The 12,286-nt window shown below is 46.3% G+C and overlaps 1 protein-coding gene across 2 annotated transcripts in view; it reads left to right on the top strand.

The window, feature by feature from the left end:
- Positions 1 to 12,286, top strand: part of DDX10 (DEAD-box helicase 10) — a 518,528-nt gene that overhangs the window by 38,302 nt on the left and 467,940 nt on the right. The gene's annotated exons all lie outside the window — the stretch shown is intronic.

Here is a 12,286-nt window from a genome sequence, read left to right as displayed (position 1 = left end):
TGTTTTTCTCCCTCAGCCATGGGGGCACACTGGAGGAAGACCACGGGGTATAGCTGTGATGGAGGAGGCTGGACACTAAAGGGTTTATTTTTAGGGCAGCTAAGGTTCCTCCTCCCCTATACCCCACTCCCTGCACAGGCCAGGCATTTTTTTAAGATGCTCTGCAGCTTCTTTATATTTTTAACTTAATTTTTAATCCCAACCGAGCAGTGTTAAGTACTACCCGCACTTTTCTTCCAGAAGTTGTTTCTAGGTTCCATAGAAACCAGGAGCTTGTTGTCCTGTCTTTTCAGCAGGCCAGTGACACACAGTCCTCTCTCGAATTATGTGGTCTGGGCTTTCCATATTTACGTGGTGTGGTCCAAGGTTTTTTGCCCTTTCTGACTCATTTTGTTCCGTGTTCAAGAGAGGTTAGCCTGTTACCACACAGTCTATTGCTTGGTGTATTCGGGAACCACATGCCATGTTTATTCATTGGTGGGTCTCCCAGTTTCGCAGTTGGGGGCTGAAGACTCTACCAATTCGGTTGGACCCTTGTGGGTGGCTCGCCGTGGGGCTTCTATGGAGTAGGTCTGCAGGGTCGCCACTTGGTCTTCGGCACACTCCTTTTATTTGCTTCTACTGTTTTCGACTCCTTCGCCTCTAGGCATACTACTTTTGTGCGAAGGGTCCTCCGCTCAGCTCAGGAGTGGACAGCTTTGGGAGATCCCAGTGGTCTTCCTGCAATGTCCCCCATGACTGAGGGAAAAATCGGTATTTATGTTCTTACCTGCTAAGTCTGATGCTATGGGGTACACTGGATACACTCCCATTCACTCCTGGTCTTATCCTAGTGTATGTTCGGGTTACCCTTATACCAGGTTCCTCTTCTCCTGTGTGCCTGGTGTTTTCTCGGACGTCCTAGTGGATGCTGGGGACTCCGTAAGGACCATGGGGAATAGCGGCTCCGCAGGAGACTGGGCACATCTAAAGAAAGATTTAGGACTATCTGGTGTGCACTGGCTCCTCCCCCTATGACCCTCCTCCAGACCTCAGTTAGATTTCTGTGCCCGGCCGAGCTGGATGCACACTAGGGGCTCTCCTGAGCTCCTAGAAAGAAAGTATATGTTAGGTTTTTTATTTTACAGTGAGACCTGCTGGCAACAGGCTCACTGCAACGAGGGACTAAGGGGAGAAGAAGCGAACCTACCTAACTGGTGGTAGCTTGGGCTTCTTAGGCTACTGGACACCATTAGCTCCAGAGGGATCGCACACAGGACTTGACCTCGTCGTCCGGTCCCGGAGCCGCGCCGCCGTCCCCCTTACAGAGCCAGAAGCAAGAAGGTCCGGAAAATCGGCGGCTGAAGACTTCTGTCTTCTCCAAGGTAGCGCACAGCACTGCAGCTGTGCACAATTGCTCCTCATGCACACCACACACTGCGGTCACTGACGGGTGCAGGGCGCTGGGGGGGGGGGGGGGCGCCCTGAGCAGCAATATTTACACCTTGGCTGGCAAAACTGACACCATATATAGCCCCAGGGGCTATATAGGTGTAAATTACCCCTGCCAGAATTACAAAAACAGCGGGAGAAAGCACGCCGAAAAAGGGGCGGAGCCATCTCCCGCAGCACACTGGCGCCATTTTCCCTCACAGCTCCGCTGGAAGGATCGCTCCCTGTCTCTCCCCTGCAGTCCTGCACTACAGAAAGGGTAAAAAAGAGAGGGGGGGGCACGAAATTTAGGCGCAGTGTACGTATTATTATAATGCAGCTATAAGGGAAAACACTCTCTATAGGTGATATCCCTGTGGTATATAGCGCTCTGGTGTGTGCTGGCATACTCTCCCTCTGTCTCCCCAAAGGGCTTTGTGTGGTCCTGTCCTCTGTCAGAGCATTTCCTGTGTGTGTGCTGTGTGTCGGTACTGCTGTGTCGACATGTATGATGAGGATAATGATGTGGAGGCGGAGCAAATGTCTGTGAATGTGATGTCACCCCCTGCGGGGTCGACACCTGTGTGGATGGACTTATGGAAGGAATTACGTGACAGTGTCACCTCCTTACATAAAAGGTTTGACTACATAGGACAGCCGGCTACTCAGCTTGTGCCTGTCCAAGCATCTCAAATGTCATCAGGGGCTTTAAAACGCCCGCTACCTCAGATGGCAGACACAGATGTTGACACGGATACCGACTCCAGTGTCGACGACGATGAGACTAGTGTACCTTCCAATAGGTCCACCCGTTACATGATTGAGGCAATGAAAAATGTATTACACATTTCTGATAGTACCCCAGGTACCACAAAAAAGGGTATTATGTTTGGTGAGAAAAAACTACCAGTAGTTTTTCCTACATCAGAGGAATTACATGAGGTGTGTGAGGAAGCGTGGACTTCCCCCGATAAGAAATTGATAATTTCTAAACGGTTATTGGCAGCGTACCCTTTCCCGCCAGAGGATAGGTCACGTTGGGAAACACCCCCTAGGGTAGATAAAGCGCTGACACGTTTATCAAAAAAGGTGGCACTACCGTCTCCGGATACGGCCGCCCTCAAGGAACCTGCTGATAGAAAGCAGGAAACTACCCTTAAAGCTATATACACACACACGGGCATTATATTGAGACCAGCTATTGCATCGGCATGGATGTGCAGTGCTGCAGCTGCGTGGTCAGATTCCCTGTCGGATAATATTGATACTATGGATAGGGACAATATTTTGCTGACAATAGAGCATATAAAAGACGCTGTCTTATACATGCGTGATGCACAGAGGGATATTTGCCGGCTGGCATCAAAAATAAGCGCTATGTCCATTGCCGCCAGGCGGGGGTTATGGACTCGGCAATGGTCAGGCGATGCCGATTCAAAATGGCACATGGAAGTTTTGCCCTATAAGGGGGTGGAACTGTTTGGGGATGGTCTTTCAGACCTCGTTTCCACAGCTACTGCTGGGAAATCAACTTTTTTGCCACAGGCTACCCCACAGCAAAAGAAAGCACCGTATTATCAGGTACAGTCCTTTCGGCCCCAGAAAAGCAAGAGGGCTAGAGGCTCATCCTTTCTGCCGAGAGGCAAAGGTAGAGGGAAAAAGCTGCAGCACACAGCTAGTTCCCAAGAGCAGAAGTCCTCCCCTGCGTCCGGTAAGTCCACAGCATGACGCTGGGGCTGCTCAGGCGGACCCGGGTACGGTGGGGGCCCGTCTCAGAAATTTCAGCGCACAGTGGGCTCTCTCACAGGTGGATCCCTGGGTCCTTCAAGTAGTATATCAGGGGTACAGGCTGGAATTCGAGACGTCTCCCCCCCACCGTTTCCTAAAATCTGCCTTACCGGCAACTCCCTCCGCCAGGGTGGCAGTGTTGGTGGCTATCCAAAAATCTGTATTCACAGCAAGTGATTGTCAAGGTACCCCTCCTTCAACAAGGAAAGGGTTACTATTCCACAATGTTTGTGGTACCGAAACCGGACGGTTCGGTGAGACCCATCTTAAATTTAAAATCCTTGAACACATATATCAAAAGATTCAAGTTCAAGATGGAATCGCTCAGGGCGGTTATTGCGAGCCTGGACGAGGGGGATTACATGGTCTCCCTGGACATCAAGGATGCTTACCTGCATGTCCCCATTTACCCTCCTCACCAGGAGTACCTCAGGTTTGTGGTATAGGACTGTCACTATCCGTTCCAGACGCTGCCGTTTGGGTTATCCACGGCACCGAGGGTCTTTACCAAGGTAATGGCCAAAATGATGATACTCCTTCGCAAGAAGGGGGTTTTAATTATCCCGTACTTGGACGATCTCCTGATAAAGGCGAGGTCCAAGGAACAGTTGGTAGTGGGGGTAGCACTTTCTCGGGAAGTGCTGCAGCAGCACGGCTGGATTCTCAATATTCCAAAGTCACAGCTGGTCCCGACGACACGTCTTCTGTTCCTGGGAATGATTCTGGACACAGTCCAGAAGAAGGTGTTTCTTCCAGTGGAAAAAGCCGAGGAGTTGTCATCTCTAGTCAGAAACCTCCTAAAACCAGGACAGGTGTCGGTACATCAATGCACACGAGTCCTGGGAAAAATGGTAGCTTCGTACAAAGCAATTCCATTCGGAAGGTTCCACGCAAGGATTTTCCAGTGGGACCTGTTGGACAAATAGTCCGGGTCCCATCTCCAGATGCAGCAGCGGATAACCCTGTCGGCAAGGACCAGGGTGTCACTGCTGTGGTGGCTGCAGAGGGCTCATCTCCTAGAGGGCCGCAGATTCGGAATACAGGACTGGGTCCTGGTGACCACGGATGCCAGCCTTCGGGGCTGGGGTGCAGTCACACAGGGAAGAAATTTCCAAGGACTGTGGTCAAATCAGGAGATTTCACTCCACATAAATATTCTGGAGCTAAGAGCCATTTACAATGCCCTAAGCCAAGCAAGACCCCTGCTTCAAAACCAGCCGGTACTGATCCAATCAGACAACATCACGGCGGTCGCCCATGTAAACAGACAGGGCGGCACAAGAAGCAGGAGGGCAATGGCAGAAGCCACAAGGATTCTCCGATGGGCGGAAAATCACGTGTTAGCACTGGCTGCAGTGTTCATTCCGGGAGTGGACAACTGGGAAGCAGACTTCCTCAGCAGGCACGACCTCCACCCAGGAGAATGGGGACTTCATCCAAAAGTCTTCCAAATGCTGGTAAACAGTTGGGAAAGACCACAGATGGACATGATGGCGTCCCGCCTCAACAAAAAGCTAAAAAGATATTGCGCTAGGTCAAGGGACCCTCAGGCGATCGCTGTGGACGCTCTAGTAACACCGTGGGTACCAGTCGGTTTATGTGTTTCCTCCTCTGCCTCTCATTCCCAAGGTACTGAGAATAATACGAAGGGGAGGAGTGAAAACTATACTCGTGGTTCCGGATTGGCCAAGAAGGGCTTGGTACCCGGAACTTCAAGAGATGCTTTCAGAGGACCCATGGCCTCTACCGCTAAGGCGGGACCTGCTGCAGCAGGGGCCCTGCTTGTTCCAAGACTTACCGCGGCTGCGTTTGACGGCATGGCGTTTGAACACCGGATCCTGAGTGAAAAAGGCATTCCGGAGGAAGTCATCCCTACCCTGATCAAAGCCAGGAAGGATGTCACTGCAAAACATTATCACCGCATTTGGCGGAAATATGTTCCTTGGTGTGAGGCCAGGAAGGCCCCTACGGAGGAATTTCAACTGGGTCGATTCCTTCATTTCCTGCAAGCAGGGGTGACATTGGGCCTCAAATTGGGGTCCATTAAGGTCCAGATTTCGGCTCTGTCGATTTTCTTCCAGAAAGAACTGGCTTCACTGCCTGAAGTTCAGACATTTGTAAAGGGAGTGCTGCATATTCAGCCCCCTTTTGTGCCCCCAGTGGCACCTTGGGATCTCAACGTGGTTTTGGAGTTCCTGAAATCACATTGGTTTGAGCCACTTAAAACCGTGGATTTGAAATATCTCACATGGAAAGTGGTCATGCTGTTGGCTCTGTCTTCGGCCAGGCGTGTGTCAGAATTAAACAACACAATATTCCTGGCGCTGCAATTGTAGGTTTTGAAAGCAGCTCTCTCAGGGGTAATAGGTCATTTACCCCAAAATGATACAAAAGAAATCCAATATGAGAGTGCGCTTTTCAAATCCAATATAGAATTTATTAATTAAAAAAACTAATATTGTATACACACAATTATATATAATCTGCCGGCCGGCTACATAAAAAACTATGGGGCTATGGGGGCCAGATTCGCTCCGAGTTTCGCTAACCTATACATGGGAGCCTTTGAGGACGAACATGTGTGGGGGGGCGGGCTCGGGGCGGATCTGGTCTACTATGGCCGCTATATAGATGATTTATTTATTGTTTGGGGTGGCACGTTAGATACACTTCACAGTTTCACTAATAGTTTGAATAATAATCAATATGGACTTAATTTCACATCTCACTATAGCACCACAAGTATTAGTTTTTTGGATATAGAGCTATCTATTGAGAATGACACTTTGGTTACAAAAACCCATATTAAGGAAGTGGATCAAAATAGATATTTAAATTATAAAAGCTCCCATAAGCAGTGCTGGAAGGACAACATCCTCAGGGGTCAGTTTGTCAGATTAAGACGTAATTGCACGTCTGTGCTTTCATATCAGGTTCAAGCAAAAAAACTCATGGAATCATTCTCTGAACAGGGCTACCCACAAAATTTGTTGGATAAAGCCTATTCAGAGGTGGAGAAAATGGAAAGAGCTACACTACTTAGGCCAAAACCGGTAGATGTAAGAAATGATAATAAGAAAGATAGAAGTCTAGCCTTTATTACACAATATAACAGCAGTGCACATAGAATCAGTCAGGTTATAAAGAAAAATACTTCATTATTACTTTTGGATGATGTATTAAAACCATATATTAATCCAACAGGGGGTACCATTTTCAGAAAAGCGGATAATCTACGTAAGATCTTAGTGCCCAGCCACTTTATGAAAGGAAAAAAATCTACTTCAGATGTATCCAGCACCTGGCTTCCTGTGAGGCCAATAGGATATCATAAATGTGGAAAAAGTAATTGTCAGTCCTGCAATAATATACCTAGAAAGAGTACTAGCTTTCAGTCCTCTATAACAAGGGAGTCCTTTGCCATTAAAGATTTTATCAATTGTATGTCCACGTACGTTATTTATTTAATTTCATGTCAATGTGGAAAACAATATATCGGACGGACTACGAGAACTTTGCATGTAAGGTATATGGAACATAGGAGAAATATTATGAAAGGGGCAAAACACCCCTTATCAGACCATGTTATACAATGCCAAAATGCGAAATGGGAAAATATGACCATGATAGGTATTGAACAAGTAAAAATGACGAACAGAGGAGGGGACCGGTTCAATAGGCTTCGTAGGCGAGAGGCTTATTGGATATTTAGAATGGACACTATGGTCCCATCGGGCCTCAATGATACTGTTGAATTAAATGGGATATAGAGAGTGTGTATATATACATGATCGTCTTTCAGGAATATATACTTTAGTCTTGTAGTTCGTTGATATAAATAAGATCTGGATAGGGAATTCAATACCTAGTACGGGACATATATGATATATGTAATATATGTTATATTGTAATTATGGTTATGATTATTATTATAATTATAGTTATATATCTGTTTGAGTTTTGGTTTACACATAATTGTATAATTCTGTCGAAAAATAGAGGGTTATGAGTAAGGGAGGCCAATCCATTATAATCATAGTTTAGAAGGCATTTTTATGAATTTTTATGAATTCTCACGTTTTTTTTTGTGTTCTACATGTACTTAATTTTTGGAGAAAAGTAGAGAACATGATGATATCTGGATTGAGAGGAATATGATAAATCTTGTGTATGTGTGTTTGATTACATGAGTGGTGTGGTCAATTGAACATGTATGTATGTATGTATGTATATATATATGTATATATATATATATATATATATATATGTGTGTATGTATGTATATATGTGTTTAATGTGAGGTAAATACATGTATATAATCTGATTACTATTATGGGATACATATTAGGTGTCGCAATGTAATTGTGGAAAAATTAAAATGCAAACTTGATACAGACAAAGAGTAATGGTGATCGATAGTGTGTTTATCTAATTATCTAATTTTGGGATCATGATTTTGATCATATGTATGCGTGTCTCTAGTTTTTTATATACAGTGGTTTTTTTTTATATATAGTGGTTCCTGTATACAACGGTTCCTCTATATAAATGTAATCCTAATACTGTGACTCTGAAGTAATTAATTAATTAATCAATTGTGTTGTTGCAGGTATGCATAATTTATGATTAGTGAATACATATGGTTAATAGGGTAACATAGGGTTAATGAGAAAGAATTGGGAAATGAGCTGACTGCACATGCGTATAGTATTCACATTGCTATTTAAAGGAGGTAGCATAGAGTAAGGATATTGACACTGAGGAAGCCGCCGATGCTCTCGAGTAGGCGGGGAAACGCGTCTGTTACATACTCTCACACAGACAGAAGCATTCTGCACATCAGCTGGTCGGCGAACGCAAACACCCCAAAGGCAAGGGGAAGCGTGTACCGTCTCTGCCCGACATTAGTCCACGAACCTCCGGTAAGGCTGACGAGGAAAAATAGCCGTGCTGTTAAGAGCTGGGAGGATAAGAGCGGCGAGTGATACATATTGATCCCCCTCCAGAGAAAACGGACAGTGACCAAATACACTAACCAGGATGGATGCCGCATATGCACATATAGGGTGGACAACAAAGACATCCTGTATGGTATACAAATCCTAAATTGATACATAGTTTCTAATCAGTTACAGTTGTAACAAATCAATTTGTGAACTGCCTAAATGGAACTGCTTAGCCGTGATAAAGGCTGTGGTTTAGATTGCTACTAACCACCTGCTTGGCTCTAAATTATATGGTCTTGTTCAACAGATTGCTATCAATTACAACTGGTGCAAAAAGTGGCAAAATGTTCCTATAAATATATGGACTTGGGCAGAGTGATTTGGGAAAAGTGATTGTAGAATTTGGATAATAACTCAGCACATTGAGAATATAAGCATTTAGGATTAAGTCTTAACAAATTATATATAGATATCTTTTATTGAAATAAGTTTTTTATGTAGCCGGCCGGCAGATTATATATAATTGTGTGTATACAATATAAATTTTTTTAATTAATAAAATCTATATTGGATTTGAAAAGCGCACTCTCATATTGTATTTCTTTTTTTTCTTGTGTGTCAGAATTGGCGGCTTTGTCATGTAAAAGCCCTTATCTGATTTTCCATATGGATAGGGCAGAGTTGAGGACTCGTCCTCAGTTTCTCCCGAAGGTGGTATCAGCTTTTCACTTGAACCAACCTATTGTGGTGCCTGCGGCTACTAGGGACTTGAATGATTCCAAGTTACTGGACGTAGTCAGGGCCCTGAAAATTTATGTTTCCAGGACGACTAGTGTCAGAAAAACTGACTCGCTGTTTATCCTGTATGCACCCAACAAGCTGGGTGCTCCTGCTTCTAAGCAGACTATTGCGCGCTGGATTTGTAGCACTATTCAGCTTGCGCATTCTGCGGTGGGACTACCGCAGCCTAAATCTGTAAAAGCCCATTCCACAAGGAAGGTGGGCTCATCTTGGGCGGCTGCCCGAGGGATCTCGGCTTTACAACTTTGCCGAGCTGCTACTTGGTCAGGGGCAAACACGTTTGCAAAACTCTACAAATTTGATACCCTGAGGAGGACCTTGAGTTCTCTCATTCGGTGCTGCAGAGTCATCCGCACTCTCCCGCCCGTTTGGGAGCTTTGGTATAATCCCCATGGTCCTTACGGAGTCCCCAGCATCCACTAGGACGTCAGAGAAAATAAGAATTTACTCACTGGTAATTCTATTTCTCGTAGTCCGTAGTGGATGCTGGGCGCCCATCCCAAGTGCGGATTGTCTGCAATACTTGTAAATAGTTATTGTTAACTACTCGGGTTATTGTTGGGAGCCATCTGTTCAGAGGCTCCATTGTTATCATACTGTTAACTGGGTTATTATCACGAGTTGTACGGTGTGATTGGTGTGGCTGGTATGAGTCTTACCCTGGATTCAAAATCCTTCCTTATTGTGTCAGCTCTTCCAGGCACAGTATCTTAACTGAGGTCTGGAGGAGGAGGGTCATAGGGGGAGGAGCCAGTGCACACCAGATAGTCCTAAATCTTTCTTTAGATGTGCCCAGTCTCCTGCGGAGCCGCTATTCCCCATGGTCCTTACGGAGTCCCCAGCATCCACTACGGACTACGAGAAATAGAATTACCGGTGAGTAAATTCTTATTTTTTCTCCTTCTCCTCCTCCTCCCTCTGGGGCTAACCTAAACAAAAACTACCTGGCCTCTTCCAGCACATCTATATCCCATGGTCATTCTCCAGTGTCCCCCATGGCATCAGAGATACAGATTTAACAGGTACAGTAACGCATGCCGTACTTCCGGTCATCCCTTCATGTGCGTTAAACATGTACGCCGCGTCATTTCTGACAGAACAGGAAGTGACGTCACGCGTTCCAACCATGGCATGGCAATCTCGGAGCTGATTTCTTAATGAAGGAATAAGTTTGTCCGCATTAGATCACCCTTCTTACATTCAGCGTAGATTTTAGAACCCATTACTATGGATTCAGGCCACCCAATAGCTTTTATAAAAGCATTTTAAACGGCCAATGTCACAATCCCGCCCACTGACACAGGAAGTGGGTGTGTCCTTGTAGATTCACTATAAATGCCTGATCCTCCAGGCACACCTTGACAGAGACCTCACAGAGGTTTAAACGCGTTGGTGTTTTTCCATTGGAGCAGCTGCCACCGCGGACCCTAAGGAGGTACAGCTTTAAAGGGGAAACTAAAGCCCCTATATGCTCATACTGTGCCCTTCTGGTACGCATGCCTATGTACTACCTGTGATTTTTTGAACAATAAATTGTATGGTTCACACTATGATTTCCTACTATTTGTCATTTATATATCTAATCTGAGGTTCGATAGACAAATGTGGAGTCACCCTACTTAGTGTATTTGCACATACAAAATTGGAGGAGCCTGGAGGATTGTATGACATGGTGTAAAACGCCTTCATTGTGAAGATTTATTGAACTGGATTTTTGGAAACAGGACTGCCCATCACTAGAGAAGAAAAAGTGATTTTATTCTGTGCATTGTTTTAATTTATGGTTGTGCTGTACCTTGTGATAAGTGCGCAGGAATTTCTTTATTGTATTGTATTGATGTTTTTGTGATTGGTGAGAATCACACCCAGTTACTGTAGCCTTTCCAAACAAGGTGCGCAGGTGTTTTACCCTTTATACTTATAGGGGATATTCACTTACCTCCTGCAAGACTGACTTCAGCACATTTTCTACGGTGTCCAGTCAACATTTACAATGCCAGTACATAAATATATTGGTTGTTGACCTAACATCCATGTCCAAATTCGGACAGTTGACATTGAGAACATGTCGACATTCTAAAAGTTGATCTTCTGAATCGGGCCTGGCCAACCTGTGGCTCTCCAGCTGTTGTGAAACTACACATCCCAGCATACCCTGACACCGTTTTAGAATTCCCTAATAGCAAAACGGTGTCAGGGCATGCTGGGAATGGTAATTTCACATCAGCTGGGGAGCCACAGGTTGGCCAGGCATGTTCTAAATGTTGACTAGTCATTCCACACCCCTTTTCTTCTCCTTTCCTCAGTGGTCCTCTTGTCTTGGTGGTAGACACTAGGGCAGGCTTTTTCAACCAGTGTGCCGTGGCACACTAGTGTGCCTCGACCAGTTGCAAGGTGTGCCGCCGAGCCAGAGGAACTTCCTGCACCTTCAGAGTGAACTGTTGGCCGGGGATCTTCTTAGAGGATCAGTCGTGCTCCGGCTGTGATCTATGCCTCGAAGACGCGGCGGTGTGATATCATAGGTCACGGCCACCGCGTCTCACCACCCAGCCAGCCCACCCGCCTGCATACACATCTTCCAGTTCCCGTCTGCATACACAGCTTTTCTTGCCCCACCCACATCCACACCTGCCCGACCGCCCCCTGCTCAGTATTCGCAGCACTCCGCCTTGAACAATCCCCCCGCCACTGAGGGACCTGGAGGAGGGCTAATATTTGTTATTTCTCTAACGTCCTAGTGGATGCTGGGAACTCCGTAAGGACCATGGGGAATAGCGGGCTCCGAAGGAGGCTGGGCACTCTAGAAAGATCTTAGACTACCTGGTGTGCACTGGCTCCTCCCACTATGACCCTCCTCCAAGCCTCAGTTAGATTTCGTGCCCGGCCGAGGTTGGATGCACACTAGGGGCTCTCCTGAGCTCTTAGAAAGTTATAGTCTTAGAATTTGTTTTTTTCAGTGAGACCTGCTGGCAACAGGCTCACTGCAGCGAGGGACTAAGGGGAGAAGAAGCGAACTCGCCTGCTTGCAGCCGGATTGGGCTTCTTAGGCTACTGGACACCATTAGCTCCAGAGGGATCGACCGCAGGCCCAGCCTTGATGTTCGGTCCCGGAGCCGCGCCGCCGTCCCCCTTACAGAGCCAGAAGCAGGAAGATGGTCCGGAAAATCGGCGGCATGAAGACATCCTGTCTTCACCAAGGTAGCGCACAGCACTGCAGCTGTGCGCCATTGCTCCTCATACACACTTCACACTCCGGTCACTGAGGGTGCAGGGCGCTGGGGGGGGGCGCCCTGAGGCAGCAATAAAAACACCTTGGCTGGCTAAAATACCTCAATATATAG

This window comes from Pseudophryne corroboree, chromosome 2 (genome assembly GCF_028390025.1).
Source record: "Pseudophryne corroboree isolate aPseCor3 chromosome 2, aPseCor3.hap2, whole genome shotgun sequence".
NCBI lineage: Eukaryota > Metazoa > Chordata > Amphibia > Anura > Myobatrachidae > Pseudophryne > Pseudophryne corroboree.
The sequence above is the reverse complement of the archived record's forward strand: the minus strand, read 5'-3'. Positions and strand labels throughout refer to the sequence as shown.